This window comes from Rhineura floridana, chromosome 8 (assembly GCF_030035675.1).
Source record: "Rhineura floridana isolate rRhiFlo1 chromosome 8, rRhiFlo1.hap2, whole genome shotgun sequence".
NCBI classification, from domain to species: domain Eukaryota; kingdom Metazoa; phylum Chordata; class Lepidosauria; order Squamata; family Rhineuridae; genus Rhineura; species Rhineura floridana.
Window position 1 is genome coordinate 129,457,721 of NC_084487.1, and position 19,716 is coordinate 129,477,436.

The 19,716-nt window shown below is 40.7% G+C and overlaps 1 protein-coding gene across 4 annotated transcripts in view; it reads right to left on the reverse strand.

Moving 5' to 3' along the window:
* The window catches only part of DUSP16 (dual specificity phosphatase 16), a 92,336-nt gene that overhangs the window by 47,777 nt on the left and 24,843 nt on the right, over window positions 1-19,716 (reverse strand). The gene's annotated exons all lie outside the window — the stretch shown is intronic.

The window sequence follows — 19,716 nt, forward strand, 5'->3', positions numbered from 1 at the left end:
GTTAACTGGATCATGGCACAGGCAGCACACTATGTGCTTTACTGACTCCACTGGCTCCCAGTTTGTTTCCGGTCCAATTCAATGTGCTAGTTTTGACCTTTAAAGCCCTAAATGGCCTTGGACCAATGTATCTGAAGGACCGCTTGTGCCCATATGCTCCTGCTCTGGATTTAAGATCATCTGCCTCTGGTCTCCTCTGCGTGCCTGAAATTAAAGATGTCAGACTCACAAGCACACAAGAAAGAGCCTTTTCAGTTGTGGCTCCTAGGCTTTGGAATTCACTGCCTCAAGAAGTCCATTCTGCTCCCTCCCTGATGGTTTTCCGGAAACTCATAAAAACTATCTTGTTCCGGAGAGCCTTTGAAAGGGTCTGACAGGTGAGTCTGACACTGTCTCTCTGTTTTCTATTTTTAATTATTCTTTTTTAATTTTTATCTTGTGGTTTTTACTATTGTTTCCCCATATATTTACTCGTATATATACATGTAGGTTTCTTGGTTTGTTTGTATATATAGTATTTTATTGTATTTTATGTATTTTAAATAATTGCATTTTATGTATTTTAACTTACTGTTTTGTCTTGTGTATTTATTCTGTATAATTTTATTATGCATGTGTGTGATTTTATTGTAAGCCATCCTGAGTGCCCCATTGTGGGGTGGAAGGGCGGGATAGAAATATTTTAATAAATAAAAAGTGGTGGTGGATGGCAGAGGAGGGGCACAGGCTACTTCGGAAGGAAGAGAGAAGCAGCAGTTGGATCCTATGTTTCTCTTGCACTTCACTTCCCTCCTGCAGCTGCCTCTTTCTCAGGTGTGGCAAACATTTGTCTGATACACACACCATAGCCATGCCAGGGGAGAAAGAGTTAAGGGGGTGGAATGCAGGGGAATAGAAGAGATGGGCAGGGAAGAGCAAGGCACTCCCCCACATGCTACTTCTACCTGCCGAATGGTGCCATCCTTCATTCCATTGTTTTTCAGTCGTTCAGCAGAGGCATGGTTTCCTCAAACCCAGGTCTGTGACCAAAGGTCTAACTTTAACCCTAGTCTGCATTGGTCTGAGAATTTATCTGTCTGTTATAAGATTTTCCTGCAGTGAGGAAAGGTACAAGAAGAAACCTGTTCATCTCATGCAAAATCATTCATGGTAAGGGTATGTATTTTGGGTACCACAAAATTAAGATGTAGTGCCGTTTAATGGCAAAACAACAACAAAATATTTGGATGTGCTGAAGGAATGTATAAGATGCAAGCCTGATAGGTAGATAGAAGAATGAGATCAATAGTACCTATGTGGTAGAGTCAACTGTACCACTTCAGACTGCTGGTGAGGAATGCCATTTTTCTTTGACTGCTCCATACCACTGAAAACAAAACCCTTAACGCATCAAAAAGCTTATCAAAAAGAAAGGACCTAGCTTTCATGGCATGCCAGTTTTCTACTTGCAGAGAGGGCTCTGGGTTTCACACACATCTCACTGTGCTACATATATATATATATAGGCCCTGCCTTAATTATAACATAATAGTTGACTAGAGACATACCAAATTTGCATTTCCTCCAAGCTGTGCCAAACTAATGAGCTCAGAGGAGAAAAACTCAACTATTAAAGATTTCAAACAACGCAAAGGTGACAGGTAGAACATGTCATCACCCAGTCTGAGGGCGGGATGTATCCCACTGCCAGGGAATATGGATTAAAATAGAAACAATCATTTCTCTGTTACTAGGGTGTGTTTTATTCTCCAATCAGTGATCTAGTAGGGACTAGAAACATATTTTGCTGCATAAAAACTGCCCTCCTCACAGGTGATAAGACTCTGTAACAGTCTCTGAGATGCTGTAATGATGCCAGCCAGCAGAGACCTTTGTCATTAGAGAAATAGAGCACTGTTGGGGCATTGCACAATGTTAACATGTGGAATATCTCTAGGCTTTCAAGCTAGAAAAAAAAAATCCTTGCTCACACAGTTTAACATGGAAGAGGGAAAAACTGATTCCTCCCAAGGGGCTTGGCAACTGGATAAAATTGTTCCTGGTACCAGTTATGGCCCAAGAGCTACCAGTTAGCAATTCTTGAATTAAAGAAATAATTATTCTGGAAGGTGAACTAAACTTTGTAAGTAACTCTGAGCAAGAATTATTTTTTAAAAATAATTTGATTTACCAATAGAAGCAAAAAAAGTGACACTTCTCCCTAAGCAATCAATAAATGTAGTGAACAATGAGGAATTTACTCTAACAGGTCTTACTACGTCAAATCCTCACCTATGCATTCCTGAACTGTAAATCATTGTCCTACTTTACAAGGACATGCATAAGAACATAAGAACATAAGAAGAGCCTGCTGGATCAGGCCAGTGGCCCATCTAGTCCAGCATCCTGTTCTCACAGTGGCCAACCAGGTGCCTGGGGGAAGCCCGCAAGCAGGACCCGAGTGCAAGAACACTCTCCCCTCCTGAGGCTTCCAGCAACTGGTTTTCAGAAGCATGCTGCCTCTGACTAGGGTGGCAGAGCACAGCCATCATGGCTAGTAGCCATTGATAGCCCTGTCCTCCATGAATTTGTCTAATCTTCTTTTAAAGCCATCCAAGCTGGTGGCCATTACTGCATCTTGTGGGAGCAAATTCCATAGTTTAACTATGCGCTGAGTAAAGAAGTACTTCCTTTTGTCCGTCCTGAATCTTCCAACATTCAGCTTCTTTGAATGTCCACGAGTTCTAGTATTATTAGTATACCTTGCCTTGCATCCATTCTAGAAAGACACTTTTAAAAACTAGCTTAATAAGTAAGCTTTTCAGAGTCTACAAGGTGTAGTGGCTGGAGTATTAATGCGGACTGAGTCAGAGTGGCCATGAGTTCAAATACCTGCTCAGCTGACATGAAGATCATTGAGTGGTTTGGGACATCACTTTCTCTCACCCTAGCCTACATCACAGAATGTCTAATATAAAAACAGATTCACATGAACACATGATTCTATGATTCTATGACTGCCTGAGAACCTTGGCAGAAGGATACAAATTGGTAATAACAACACACCACTCCTCCAATAATTTTCCAACATTCTATCACACTCTGGTATAACCAACAGAGAAAACTCAGGATTCAGATGAACTACACAGGTAAACGGGTGAGGCTATGGTGACAGGAGCAGGCTTCATTCTCAGTGGTCACTGGGGGAGGGGCAGATTTAGTCCCCACCCAAAGATGTTCCCAAGGGCATCCCTTTACTTTCTTCCAAACCATTCATTCATATGCTCAGTGAATTAAGTAAAGGAGTAAAGTGTTGCATTTGGGACCATGTAATGTTCTAACCCTGGGCAGCCCAACCTTCAATAACAGGAGTTTGGGAAAGGGGAATGTGCCTCTGTGCATAAAATATGCAAAGATACACTGCACTCTCCAGGGTTCCTTGCAATATACAAACTCTCCCCCCATACACACAAACAGGTATACCATATTTATGGGCATTTTGCCAACACTGGAAACATCCAGAATGTAGCAACTTCTTCCCAACAGGGTCCACCTTCTAAAATTAGCAAAATGTGGGGAAAAACAAAAATCATGGAACGAGGTTTTCTGCACACTTCAAACCCTGTTCTCTGAACAGAATGAACTTCATCTTTCAAAGACTCTTTGGGGCCTAATTACCCATCCACCCTCATTCCTAATAGAAGCTGCTCTGTTGGCTTCACTGAGAAGATCAGACCCATTAATGAGGCAGCCAGACAGTCTGCTTGGATGTGGATAAAGGGCTGGAGTTTACGCCTGGCCAGTAGAAAAGGAAAACAGAAAAAAATGTAATGAACTTTTTAAACTGATATTTCTTCTTTTTTTATTAAGCAAGTTAGAAAGTTTTAAACAGGCACATAGAAAACCCAAGCCAGATACAAGCTGTTATTTCAGGGGTGAAAAAAAAGATTATGTTGCAATGGGGTAACAATATATCCCCAAAACTTTCTTCCTAGCCCTCTGAGGCCCTCTTTGACTAATATTTCTCCTCCTTTACCTCAGGTCTTGGGGTTATAGATCTGACTTCCTCCCCTGCTCCCCTCACTGTGTGTGCAGATAAGGTAAATGCCCAAACTATGAGATGCAGACCATACTGAAGCCACTTTCCTAACAAATACTTTTTTTGGATGTGGCTCTCTCCTGGTTCAGGAATTACTTCCTACCCACAGTAAAGAGTCCAAAGAGGGAAGAGGTTCATAAGCCAAAGTTCTGTTCCTGATCTTACTGTATGGAGAGGGAAGGGGAAGAGAACTGGCAGTCAGAAGGTCTAAATCATTCAGGAGAAAACATCACCAAATGTCTTTCCCTAATTCACTTTTAAAAAACCAAGGGTTAATTCCCATGTGTTTCTTTTTTACAAAAGTGTATGGAAGAACCTTATTTTTTTCATAAGCAGTTGTTTTGAACCTATGTTCAGTGACCCTTCCGCGAGAAGATCAGTCATGGTCAGTTTCCTTGCAAAGATAATTTGCCCATCTGTACCAGTCTTTTCCTACAATGCACTGCTACCATGGAGTACAGATTGTATCCTAGATCACATTCCCAATTTACTCAGGCTAGGGGTGGAGGGTTCTCATGAAGACTCTTCAGCATTTTAGTGTGAATTTCTCCTAATGAACATTTTTATATGTGGTTTTGACTAGTCTATACATTTTTGCAAGCAGTTTCTCATAACATAATGCATTTTTCCATGTTACTTTCGAGAACTGAAATCATTTTTATGAGCCCTTTCCCCTAATACAAATACAAAGATACACTGCACTCTCTGGGATTCCTTGCAATATAAAAACTCTCCCTACTTTTGTAAACGCTGGTTGGAGAATTACTCCCAGGCATTTTAATGTTTAATGCTTTATGTTTAATGTTTTTAGTTTAATGTGTTCCTTTGTTACTGATTTTATTCTATATTGTATTTTAATCTTGTTTTGTACACCGCCCAGAGAGCTATTAGCTATGGGCGGTCTAGAAATGAAAATAAATAAATAAATAAATAAAATTACATCGCAAAATTCAGAGAAGTGCAAATTTCCAAGGATGGCTGTGTTTTGGTTCTCTTATTGTTTTGGAAAGTGTGAATTTGATAAATTCCGCTTTAAATACAAACTGATCAAATTTCTTCCCTGCCCCTGCCTCAGGCCAACAGTGAGGTCTTAGACTTAATGCCTTCTGTGAACCAATATGAACCCTAGGACACAGGTTACTTGCCAGATGGACAGGGGACCTCATAAGGTCAATAAGAGAAGGAAACCTTCAAAGGAAAACTTTGAAAACCACTGACCTAAAGTACAACAAATACCATGTTTGCAACATAATCTTTATCAGCACAGCAAAGCCACCTTCATATATTAATCAGGAGGTCATCGATTTAATCTGCCACATCATCTTGGAATTTGTTGATATTCTGACATGAGTATCAGGCAATTAATAACAGGTTATGCCTCCTTGTCATTATATTACTTATCTCCAGATGATAACGCCCGGAAAAAAACGGAGCAATGTTTTCTAGGTTGGGTCTATGAAACCACACCCTTTTATGAGGAAACTGTCAATTGGCATCAACAATGTCACAATGCATCAGAATCTTTACCACATGAAGAGGATCACAGCGCAATAAGCATATGAAATAGCCTTTGAAGTGCTGTACTTCATTGGATAATGCCCAATAACCCAACAGTGGCTATCCTAGGCTGCTTACAAATCCCCCTCCCCCAGTTTTCATGCCTCCCTGAATTTGTAATTTTTTTTAAAAAGTCTCTCCTTATGGGTCCCCTGCTGGGAAGCTATGATGCCAAAAATGTTTGCGGCTCCCAAAGCCCCCCCTTTATTTTAATTATTTTTTGCTGACTGCTCACATAGGTCCCCCAAGATACTGTGATGGCTAAAGATTTCTTGTGGCCCTCCAAGCCCCCCAATCTGCCCACTTAAAGAACAAAAATATATTTTTTCTTGACTGCTTGTAGTATAAGTGCATGATTATTTGCAAACAAATATCATTTTACTTTACCTGTTACTTGAAGTTATTCTCTCCTACCTCCCATTTCTTTGCAAATGTCTCATGAAAGTTTCTACCATAGCGACTTCCGGGAAGGGTGACTTCGCTTGTGCCTGCTTTTGAGACGGGCTCCCGCCTCAAAAGAAGCTTATTCAGATATAAATCAGTCAGAACATTTTTTTTTTTGACTGATGAAATTTCTCCCGGGCAGGGAGAAACGTAGAGATCAACCTCAAAAGCCTGTTTTTGTTGGGAGGACTGGATTTCATTAATTTATGAGAAAAGGTCCAGCCAGCAATGCCGGACGGACTTCCGAACAAGCTCTATCTGATTAATGCGATACGTTTATCTTTTCTTCAAAGAGAAAACGGACTAACAGGCAAGCACCCTTCTTTCTATTATTTTTTTTACTTGGTTTAAATTGTTGCAGCAAAAAGAGATTTGTCAAATGAATCAGCTTTAAAGAACTTCTGGGTGAGCTATAACTCTTCTCTGTTATTCACGAAATTAACAGCTTATCTCTGTTTCTATTGCAAAAAGCTGTCCTGGAAGTGCATTCTAAAGATATAAACAGAAGAGGGATTTCTATTCCGAGGAACATTAATTATATTGTCTGGGACTATTCTCTTTTTGGTCTATTTTATTTTGACGAATCTGCTTCTTCACGACGCCACTAACTGTTTTGATTCTGGGAACTAAATTTGTTTTGTATTCTTGAACATAGAGAGATAAGGCAGGCTGCTCTGTTTATACTGTGATGTCATCAAGCCTGGAATATTAACCCAATTGTTGCTGAAATAAGAAGTGGTTCTTCTTTATTTTTGTTTTGTTTTGTTTTCGTGGTTTTAAAAATGGCAATCAAGAAAGTGGCTGAGAATCTGGAAGTAATTATGTTTCAGAAAATAATGGATGAGATTGAGAGAACGAAACAAACCCTGCGACAGGGCAGTAAGGAGCTGAAAATTGAACTGAGCAAAATGACGCAGGAGCTTAAAGAAATAGGGGATCCTGTGAGAGAGGAGAATGAGATCAGAGATGAGAAAAGAAAAAATAAAGGGAAGATACAAGCCCTGGAGATTGGAACAAATGTGGAATTGGAAAAAGATCTGGAGTTTATGGATATTAGAAATAAAATCTACTGTTTGGAATTTAACATTATCTCTGAATAAATTCATGAAGATATTAGAGATAAAGTTATCAATGGCTTGGATAATCTTCTGGACTGGAATGACATGATGGAGCTTGATACAGAGAAAATCTATGGAATTAACTGCAGCCATGTGACAATGGAAAAACTCTCAAGAGATGAGCCAGTGCATTTTGTAAAAAAGAAGAACAGAGATATGACTTTACAACAATATTTCAGCAACTTATTCAGAATTGATGGCAAGAAAATATTTGGGATAGAGGAAATTCCCATCAGACTCTTATTATATGACTATGGCTATGACAGCAAGATTATTATGGAATACTGATAATGGAAGATTGGACACTGAAATTACTGGACTTAACAGGACTATTGAAGATGGAAGATGGAATTAATAGGGATAATGGAATAATGGCTATTGAAATTATTGGACCTAACAGATTTTGATGAGATGGATTAATCGATATGTTTATTTGGACTATGGTTATGACAATAAGATTATTATTATTATTAACGAGATGGATTAATCGACATGTTTATTTGGAGAAAAATTGATAAATATATTTCTTAAAGGATTGAAACCTCTCTTTGACTTTTTGTGGAAAGAATAAAGTAATGTTTATGAGATTTGATGATTAATTAAGATAACTACTGGAGGAAAGTGATTTTATAATATAATTTAAGAGACAGGATTGTTATATATTGTAGACCTATAACTGATTTGATCTGCGACAAATGGGAAGTCAACATTTTATTTTTTTGTTTAATCATTTTTGTTTTGTTTTGTTTTTTGTCTTTGAATGTTTTATGATTTTGTTTTGTATGTTTTATGAAAATTTGAATAAAAATTATTGTAAAAAAAAAAGAAAGTTTCTACCATAGCATGGGAACAAAAATAAACCACAAAAGATTTAAAAGTGAAATGAAATTCTAGTAGCACCAGTAAGAAATGTAAATGTTTTAATTTTTTTAAGTGTATTTTAATTTTCTAAAATTTGGTTTTCAACCAGATTTCTTTTGGAGCTTAACGGGGGGGGGGTGTCCTCAACAAGATCAGTAATGGCAGAAAATGCTTTGCCATCTACTATTGAACATCTCTTGCAATCTGCCACTCTATGAGAGTACTGAATGTGGTCTACAACTCATTCAGCACTACAATAATAAGCTCGCAGCTCTGTGTGAACTGAGTATCACACATCATGCCACCTGGCCCACTTCATCCAGGGCAGTCATATCTTCCTTCTATCCTCCAAAACATACCGATTCTTAGGAATTAGCTACGTTGTGTGCATCTGTTTTAATGCCTAGCAAAATTGTATACACTGTTTTGTATATTGGATCCTCAAGATTATGGATGATGTCAAAAACTATAATTATCATAAATTGTGGCTCTGAGTTGTGAAAGAAACTAGCAAAATATTTTGAATGCATTTGCTAATTTTTCCCCTCTGAATTTTCCACATGCATGTATTAGTTGCCTGCAAATTACATCATTTTACTATGGGTGATTTCCGCTTGGTAGACACTCATTGCCAAGAACAGCAATTAAAGTTTGAAGGGAAAGGGGAATGAAGGGCAGAAGGTGCTTGGGGAAGAGACATGCTTCTTGAGCCTTAAACACACATATCCTAATCTACTATATATTTTGGAAAGTTGTTTCTTTGCTATGCATTTGGACATCTTTGAAGTTATCGTTACCAAATTTTGCATGTTGTTCCTGAGATCAGGGAACAGGTTTTTGTCTACGTTTGGATACAACTGGAGACCATTTCGAATGGTGGACTGAACTTTTCAAAATGACACCGATTCTTTCGTTTCTTAGGATTCTCGAGCAATCTTGGGTACAAGGCTGTTCTGAAAAAAACTATGATAAATATTTTAATTGCCTTGTTTCACTGTGTTAAGTTTAATAGCCATCCATTTGGGATAATGGGGGTGTGGGAGAGAAGAGGAAAAGAAGAATGTGGAGGGAAAAGATTGTAGGATTAGCTCTTATAATAAAAAAAAATCTCACCAAAGCACATGCTCAGTGGCAACTAGCTGTCAAATTCTAAATGTACCAGGAAAGCAGAAGACTGCAGCTGTTCAGCAATAAGAAAAAAGCATTCTGCTACTGGCTTGTCACTGCCTTCAAGCCTTGCCTTTGGGCTTCCAAAGGCATCTGGATGGCCACTGTAGGAAACAGGATGCTGGACTAGGTGGACCTTTGTTCTGATCCAGGAAGGAAATGTTTATGTTCTTATCAACACACTTTCTTATGCTCAGAGTTCTTTTCCCCATCGGTTCACTGTTGGTATTCATAATGGACCCCTAGGCTGCATTCCAATGAAGCCTTGATGCAAATTAAATTACAGGTAAGAGGAAGCAAGGAGAGTGTGCCTATAACATGAATGGAGAAGGGTACAGTTGCGTTACGCACAGCATGTTTTTATGAAGAGTTCCTTGAAGATGGAAAATAATTAGCAGATTGAAGAAGAGCAAAATCAATGCATTTTTACGTTATAGTTTGCTTACAACCAAGTTACAGGTCAAGGCTTAGGTTGTAAAGAGATAGGTGCCAGGGCTTTCATCTGTGTGGGAGACATGCCATCATTCTGTAAGCCTTGTTTCCTAATTTTAAGTAAGAATTCTAAATGCATATATATATATATATATATAATATGAATTTAATTTGCCATGTGATGGGTAGCTTGCCTCAATGCATTTACAAACATAAGAAGAGCCCTCCAGGATCAGGTCAAGGACCCATCTAGTCCAGCACTCTGTTCTCACAGTGGCCAGCCAGATGTCCATGGGAAGCCCGTAAGTAGAAATTGAGCACAATGGCACTCTCCTCACTTGTGATCCCCAGCAACTGGTATCCAGAGGCATAGTGTCTCCAACAGTGGAAGTAGCACATAGTCATCTTGGCTAGTAGTCATTTATAGCTTTATTTGGCATGAATTTGTCTAATCCTCTTTTAAAGCCATCCTACTTATTGTGGGAAGACATTCCATAGTTTTAACTATGCAGTATGACTTTATTTTTATTCTACATGATTGGACCTATGAAATATGTAATTGATATGAATTGATAACTGTTCCATATATTGTATTTTTACTGTTATTTATTATAAAAACTGAAATAAAAACATTTTTAAAATTATGCACTCTGTGAAAGTGCACTGTTTCTTCTGTGTGTGTCCTAGAACCATCTACTTTCAAACACTTTTAGTTCCCTTTTTATATTTATGGCACATTTAAGTCTAGATTGTGTTGGCCAATGACTGTCCACCAGGCCACACTGCCGCGCTACTAAATTCTGCCTCTAGGCCCACCCCTACATGCACAGGAACATCCCTATTTCCAACTGTGAAATATTGGAGGACTTGCCTTTCTCAATACACAAGGGTTCTTCATCAAACAGAAAGGTTTTCCTGAAGTAAATGTCTGGATACTACTGTGCTAAAATCAGGGATTCAGTAATGTGATTCCCACATCTTTAACTACATGGGTTGTTATTTGTTGGAGATCAGATCCAAATTTGCAAGCCTCTGCATCCAAATGGCATTTTTGAATTTCTGTCACCGTACACCCCTTCCAAAAATACCAGTTCATATGTTCCACAACTAACCCCAATTGCACAAGGTTGTAAATAAAACCACAATATTTCATTCCAATGTCAAAGTGGTTTCAATGTTTATTAGAGCTGCTGGCCAGGCTACTCCACGTGAAGTCATGGGAAATGCAACACCACACTGCTGATTTACAGCAACATTTAGTACTTATAGCTTTCGCACCCAATTTATTTTCTTCATTATCTGCCCCACCCACCTGAGGCATTAAATTACTCACAAATGCAAACACCTCATAAGAACTTAAGAAAAGCCCTGCTGGATGTGGCCAAAGGCCCATCTAGTCCAGCATCCTGTTCTCACAGTGGCCAACCCGACGCCTTCTTTGGAAAGGCTGCAAGTAGTACCCAAGTGCAAAAAGCTCTCTCCCCACTTGTGAGTCCCAGCAACTGCCTCCAACACTTGACGAATCACTGAATTACCAATAATATTGGCAAATGAAAGCTTATCTATCAATCATTTTTATTTTATTTTTCTTAAAATACTTTGTTTCCAGACAGTAGAAGCAGAAAAGATGCTACTTTTAAAAATTAAAAGTTCACTGGCCAAACACAATCTCTATATGAAAAGGATATATAAATGAAAAGGATATATAAATTTTTAAGCAAGAAATATGTTATTTAGCAGCAGATTTTCCAAAACCAATATTTATACTTATGTATAGCAATTTCAGGGGTGGTCAACATTCCACCGATAACCAATAAGAGCAAAATAACCCCCAAGACACATACAGAGCCCTCTTAGTGATGAAACCCCAAATGTTCTGAGGCAACAGACATGGAAACAAACCTTGGAAATCCTCAACGGAATTTCTTCTGGCCTGTGGAGAATACTGCTAAAAGGCTTAGTAATAAATGCAAATTCACAGGTCGTACCATGTTGGGCAGAGAGGTGGGGAGAGCTCACATAAGATGAGGCCAATGCAGCAACATACAGTGTTCAGTGCCCTAAATAAGTTCTAATTACACCTTAGGGAGCAAAGGTTCACTCAGTTTTTAAAACTCCATCAGTTATTGTTGGCTTTCATGTTCTTTTCTGAACAGGCCCATGCAATTTGTGACCAACAGACCCTGCCAATAGCAACTTTCTTCTCTCATCAGATAAGAGGAAATGGGAGTGGGAAGCAAGTCGGGGGGGGGAGGGTAATCCCTCCCTGTAGCTGCTATTTTTTTTTTTTAAGTAGACACATTAAATGTATTCATGTATTTAACTTAACATGTAATTTGGCCCTTATGCATGATGATTTACATTTGTTATAAGTTCTGCACAGAAGAACTGATCAAATGCTCTCAAAAACACAAAACTGAATATTCTAGTCCTTTCAAACAAATAGGAAAAGGATAATATGAAAAAATAGCATTTGCCTTTTTTGCAGCCAGATCACACTGTTGGCTAATCATCTATGAGCCAACAGTTCAATGTTGCTGGAAAAAAGGCAAATGCTGTTTCAAGAAGCGCATGAAGTACTAGTTTCCCTCTATTCTAGACTGTTTAGGCCTCATCTTGAGTTCTGGACACCACACTTTAAGAAGGATGCAAACAAACTGGAACAGGTTCAGAGGAGGGCAACAAGGATCATCAGGGGACTGGAAACAAAGCCCTATGAGGAGAGGCTGAAAGAACTGGGCATGTTTAGCCTTGAGAAGAGAAGACTGAGGGAAGATATGATAGTGCTCTTCAAATAATTGGAAGTTTGTCACACAGAGGAGGGCCAGGATCTTTTCTCGATCATCCCAGAGTGCAGGACAAGGAATAATGGATTCAAGTTACAGGAAGCCAGATTTTGGTTGAACATCAGGAAAACTTCATGTTAGAGCAGTACAACAGAGGAACCAGCTACCTAGGGAGGGGGTGGGCCCTCCAGCACTGGAGACATTCAAGAGGCCACCTGCCAGGTATGCTTTAACTTGGATTCCTGCATTAAGCAGGGGGTTGGACTCAATGTAGGCCCCTTCCAACTCTACTATTCTATGAATCACACTTTCTTAATAGTCTTTGGGAACCTAAGCAAAAGTTCAGTTAGCTCAATTCCCTGAATATAGCAACTGTGGCTAATTGCCACATAACTTTACTATCTTAAGAAATGACTCAACTGGAAAACAAAATGTTTATAATGTAAGCATAACAAAAGTTATACATTAGGATTACTACTGAGCAGACATAAAATAGTATGCAAGCATACACTACAAATATACTGTATAGCTGGAAAAATTGTGAAGTCCAAGAAGAAAGGTAAATAGTAGATCCACTGTCCCTAGGACAACCCTGAATAAAAGAGAAAGCTCAGGAGCCATTTAGTCTCTCTCCTGCCAATTTCTGAGCATGCAAATGAGACTGAAGCCAGGCTTCCTCCCTACCCTTCTGTTGCTCCCCTTGCAGAAGCATGCTCAGATCCTGCTTGGGGACATCCCATGGGCATCTGGTTGGCCACTGTAAGAACAAGATGATGAATTAGATGGGCTGTTCTTAGCAAACAACTGAGCCGAGGCATCCTGGAGCTACCTGAATAGGAGATCTTGCTTGACCTTGAGTATTGAACTGGCTTGCTTAAGTCAATGAAGAACCCATGTTCAAGTAAAAATGGGATTCTCCAGTTAAGTTATCAGCTTCTATGAGGGGAAACAGGGTGGCCTACAAGAGTGAGGCCTGCTCCCAATCTAAACCTGTGTAGAGGGAAAGGTAGGATAAACATCCCCCAAACCACCCCAAACTATGGCGGCATCAAGAACAGGGGTTGCTTCCATCTTCAAAGCATTCACACATACCCCCACCCTGCCCCACTTACTTACCTTCCATTATCCTGGAAAAGCAATAATCAGGCACAATCCCTTGGGGGGCAGGATTTCTTCCCAATTACCCATCACCTGGTTCTGAGGAACAGGAAGATTTCCCAAAAACATGAAGGATCTGTTTTACATTCCCCAGGGCTCAGTGGGGCCCTGCAGTAGAAGAGGGTGGCCTCTTTCTCTTACTTAGATGGCTGGGGGAAAATTCAGAATGGTCATCAGGCCTGGTGCCAGTGGGCAGCCAGGTTGGGCACTGGTCAAGGGCCCCTAAAGCTAAGAGGGGCCTCTCCTGTTGGGGTCGGGAAAGCATAGCTCCCGCTCCTCGATCTGCACTAACATCGGGTCACAAAGCATGTACCCTGCAACCTGATGCTGGCACGGATCATGGAGCAGGAGCCACCCTCCCAGCCATTGGGGTGGGCTGGCCATGCTATTTCTCACTGCCACTACTGGGGGCTTAAATACCCCAGCTGAGTCAGTGCACTGCACACACATGCTTGCCATCTTGGGTGGTGGCAGCCGTGTGCACACAGTGCACTGCTGCTGCTGAACCTACTTAAGCCCCCAGTGGCAGCAGTGCCGCCACACTGCTGCCACCCGCCACCTTTGAGGGCCTGCAGCAATCTGGTGCTATCAAGGATTCTGATATGGAAACAAAGGCAAGGGAAAAGTCCCCAATTACTCAAACACCTTATTATGTTAATGTTCAAAACTGAAATAAATAAAACAACTGTGTACTCAGAGGTAGATTCACTGATGCCCGCTCTCTTTTTGACTTTCACTCAGGCCCTAGAAAGCTGTAGCTTGGCATCACCAATTTCCCCTCCTATTACAGCATGCTGCTACAATCTGAATGGTCTAACCATGAAGGCACTTACGACCAACTGGAAAACCAGAATATCTCATAAATTAGGATACTTTAAATAATGTCTCCATGGCCCTTTTGCTAAATGCCAGTTAACATCTTAGAAAAGTTGAGGAAGTAACTAAGCTGTGTGCACACAGCTGTTTTAAGTGGATTCTATGAATCCCACGTATGCATGTTTTTTCACGTCATTCACACAACTTTGTTCTCCCCCCAAGTGGCAACCTGCACTTTCCCCCTATTTAATTTGAAATCTCTTGATCCACAGATAATGTGGTAAAGAAAACTGACTGCACATACAGGCAAATACCTGTGTTCCTACGCACAACGGAGCTCAGTTTTCGGAAACTCAGGATGGGTAGGAGGGGAGGGGACAACACCACACTGCAAATACATTCCATCAAACACTGCCCACTAGCGAGGGCAGAAAACACTGAGACAGTGTTCATTTGAAAGTGCTCATGTATGGGCAAATCTGCCCAAAAGTGCACACGGAAAAAATCTGATCTGTACAACCCGCATGTGCATTGCCTCTCTGGTGTGTACACGGTCTAGGTCAACTGCAATTGCAAAAAGGTACGCCCAGTACAGAATTAACACTTCAGAGAATGAGAAAATCTAGGATAGAAATATTGTCTCTCTCTTTTAAACAATGTTTGCTTTAATTTGCTTGTTTCTTCCTGTCTGTTTGGAAATGCAACCCTCAATAGTGAAACAGAGTGCACATTATCCTTTTTTTTTTTTTACTAGGGGGGGGCAGGAGTTGTATAAAAAACTTGAGGTGACTTTCAGCAAATCACAGTTGGGGTGGTAGTATCTGCTTTGTTTCATATGAAATCCTGACCCAGAATCAGGTCATCTACAAACAATTTAGCACCTGGTTATCTGCAAGTGCTCAGGGCATTCCAAGCAAAGGGAAGCCCCTATCTGGTGGCATTCTGCTCCCAAGACTGTATGGTGCTGCTATTCATGGCCAGGGCACTTCTACATCATTTGTTTTTAAAGTTTTAAGATTTACTTCTTTTACTACACTAGTACTATTATTTATCCCATTGCGCAAAAAAACACAACCAAAACATAGCTGTGGAATATTTTCGAGCTCATCTCAACCACTACAAACCTAGCTAAGCTTGTGTAAAACAGCCTAGGAAGGCTGAAGCATTACTTCAAGAAGCCTTGAAAGACGGAGTTTGGAACTCTGCAAGGGAAAGAGAGGGGAAAAGAGCTACTGGGAACAAGGAAATGGAAGTTAAGACGTGGTTAAGTATCTGTCCCCCTCACAGGATCTCCAGTTCAAATCACTACCTCCCAAAGATGCTTTTCATTCAGGCTTTTGTTTTTACACACTTGCGTAACATATAGTTCCACCCTCAGTGAGTAGAGCTTGTGGGTGGCCAGAAATACAGATGCACCTAAGGAAAAACCACATGGGGCTTGAAACACAAAGGAAGATAAGGCTTCACCCCTACTTATGTCATCATTAATCGTACAGGGAAATAACCCAGAATATTAACAAAAATTAAGCACAATCCAGACTAAGTTATTCAAAATAGATTTCAATGGCAGAGTTAATGAAATAAAAGGGACTTAAATGTAGCTGGGCAGATATGGTGTTGGAAACTATGTTCAGTAAATATGACAGTTCTTTTTTAAAAGAAAAAAATATAGGTTAGTTTAATTTCCAGTTGATATGGCATTGTTCCTTCAGTACTGTGATGTCAGCCTCATGTTTAAACATGCCCCATTTAGTTTATCTGACGGAGTGCCTCCAGCATCACCAAATATGCCGCCTGACGAGATCTGCCTCACAAGACCTTCTCTCGGTCCTACCAGTTAAGACAGCTAGGCTGGTGCGGACCAGAGAGAGGGCATTCTCAGTTGTGGCCCCCGCCCTCTGGAACTCTCTGCCATACGACCTTCGCCATGCCCCCTCCCTGGCAGGTTTCTGCCAAGGATTGAAAACTTGGTTGTTTCAGCGGGCATACAAGTCTCCTAGATAATGTTAGTTTACAGTGTATAGATGTAGGTTGGTGGATTATAATTGTATTATATATTAAAACTGTATTATATGTTGTATTTTTAATTATGTACGCCGCATAGAGTGGCCGTTCATTCGGCCAGATAGGCGGCCTAAAAATAAAATTTTATTATTATTTATTATTATGCCCCATTTAATACTGCTTAGCTTTCTTGAGAAAAAGACACTCTTCTTGTTCACTTGTGTTTTTAACACTGCACAGTGTTAAACACTGCACAGGCACACTGCACCAACTTCAAGGAAGTCACATTGGCTTCCTGTCAAAATACATTGCACAAAGAATTAGTGTTGCTTTACTGACACTAAATTTAATGCTTATGACTTTATTCAGGCTAAAGAATCTGAAACTTTAGGGAGAAATCAGGACTACACAGCTTAACTATAATATGGGAAAGTAAGTGCTTTGAGTTATGCTTGTTTTCTCAGTGGTTGGTGTCCAAAGATGTCTCAAGCTTCCATATCTTGGGGTCTTACTTAAATGTTACTTCAAACATGGGCTACCTGCAGAAGAGCCTTTGCTCACATCAGCACTACACAAAGAAAAAGCAATGTTTATTAAGGCACCCAGCTCCTGTTAAGCTTAGAGTGGGGGGAGGAAAGGCAAAGATGGTCAACATGAAGCAATGAAAGTAGAGTGATATTTTAGCACACCAACAATCAATCCTAGACCTTTATAAGAGGAAAGCCCTGGTAATGGTCCCCATACCCAATAAGATCTGTGGGGTGGACCCATTGGTGGACTTTCTTAGTGGTGGTTCCATGCTTCAGCAACGACCTCACCTCCTCCCTGAAGTGCATCTCACCACAACATTGTTGTCATTTCTTCATTGGGTGAAGATGCACCTCTTGTTCAGGCTTTTGGGGAAGGATGAAGTACATTGTATTGTTATTGCTATTGCTGTTTTATTATGAAATTTATGTTGCCTAGTTTTAATATTGTTTAATTTTGGTTTTCATTTTGTGTTAATTGTCCTGAGACCTTTGGGTGAATATGGTAAACAAACAAATGTCAGCTGACCTGCTCTGACCTAGTGGTGTAGAGGCTTTCTTGATGGTCTCTCTTCATTTCTCTCCTTTAGCCAATGCTAGGTGGTGTCACACACACACGCACACAGGCTGAATTAAAACTGAGCCAAAATTTCTTAGCTGTACTTTTTTTGGCTCAAAAAAGAGGCTTTGGATGGGGATGTTTCAGGAAAGCCCTCTTTTGCTCTTCACTCCTCCATTTCCTTGGTCTTGGGAGAGGCAACAACCACACTCCAGATTCCTGTTTCACATTACTTTTTTCTTTTCTTTCTCACAAGAATTCAGAGTGAGGGCAGAAAACACTGCTCTCACTCTGATTTGGCTTCACACGTCATCATTCAGCCAAATCTCATTTGCTATAGAACATTATTATGAAACCAAATCAGAGTGAGGGCAATGCTTCCTGCTCCCACTCTGGGGTCGTGTGAGTAAAAGAAAAAAATAGCAACAGGTAAGAGTGAGGAGTGTGGTCACACACAGGCATTATTAAGCGGAGCAAATACTTCCAACAATGTTTACAGGGCCCCTGAAAAATAGTAAAAAGGGAGGGGTACCCTATCTGAAGCCTGTAAGAGTGATAAAGTTAGGAAGGCATTTTGGCTCAGTCCTCGTCTGACACCACTGCCAATTCAAGAGCCTCTGCATGATCAAGTTCTGACAAGTATACCAAGAAGTGATGGCATAATAATAAGTACTTTCAAAACCAAGCATTGTACAATAAATACAGGCCCTACCTACAGTTCTAATGGATAAAAGAGCAGGGGGTTGGACTCAATGGCTTTAGAGGCCCCTTCCAACTCTACTATTCTATGATTCTACGATCATAAAAGCTAGCCAAACAAACGTGTAATTAAACACAGCGTGAAAACCAAAAGTGATTGAGGTGTTCTAATATCAGGAGGCATGATGTTGCAAAGGTAAGCCCAATGAATCTCAAAATATTTAGCAACTGTTTCTCCCCAGTTATTTTTCTTGCACTGGGCCTCTGAGTCCACAAGTAACCTCCAGCAGTTCAAAGGCAACTGGAGAGAACAGTTTTGTGGGGTAGAGTACCAGCAGGGGAACAGTGGACCACCCCTTTCCCACCTACCCATGCTGCCTTTAAATCGTTCCAATCCTCCCATGTTGTAGGAGTTCAACACAACCCACATCCTGATACATTGACCATGCTCCCATAATGTCTGGCTTGCTCGCTAGTGAACTACCTGGGACTGTGTGTACCCAAGCCTCAAGTTTGTTCTCATCTATACAGAAGAGAATGACACAGGCAACATCAGTCTCCAGAACTGACAAAGCATAACTCCTCTATCAATTGGCCAGGCATAAATATCAGAAATCAGGCCTGGGCAAGGCGCCATTTACGTCCTGGACAATTTCCCCTTTTCCCATCCCATACCCCCAGGCCACTTTCCAGATGATCACCCTCTTGGGGGTGGATCATTGCTGAGTCATCTGTCCCAAAGCATCTCTTTTCAGCACTGAGTACTGAAAGGGAGGAAGAAGTTGTGCCAGCCCAGGCACAATTTTGCCAGTACAATGTTTTTCACCTTTTCAGTACCCAACACTAAAAGGAGAAGTACTTTTCTGGGCGATTCTGCAGTAACCACATTTCTTTTTTTTCCTCCCAAATGCCTGTCAGCCTTCAACATAGCATCCCCGTGTTGGATGTTGGGCCCAGAGGCATATGTGAAGAAGAAGAAAAAAGATATGGTGGCTGTCACAGCTGCCCACACTATGCTTCTCTTTCAGTGCTGGCCATAAAAGGTTTTTAATATAAAAAGAAATAGTGTGCTCTGAAGTCAGTCCCAGACGGCCTTTGCCTAGCCATGCCACATGCTGATACCAGGCCTTCCAGAAATGTAGTTTTCCATCCTTATTTGTAGCACCTTCTGTATCTCAGGCTTCAGTGAAAGCTCTTGCCCTGGTTCTAACTTTGGCTGAGCCCTACCATTAGAAACAGTAAGGTGGCTGCCTCAGGAAGCTGATGGTGGGTGGCAGGGAGCAGTGATAATTTGTTGGAAGATCGTATGCCTCTCCGCACCAGTTGATGGGAATCACAAGTGGAGAGCGTTGCTGCACTCCAGTCCTGCTTGCAGGCTTCCCAGAGGCATGTGGTTGGCCACTGTGAGAACAGAATGCTGGATTAGATGGGCCACTGGCCTGATCCAGGATGGCTCCTCTTATGTTCTTAGGACAGAGCTGTTTGTGCTGTATAGTCTGTTGTGTGCTCC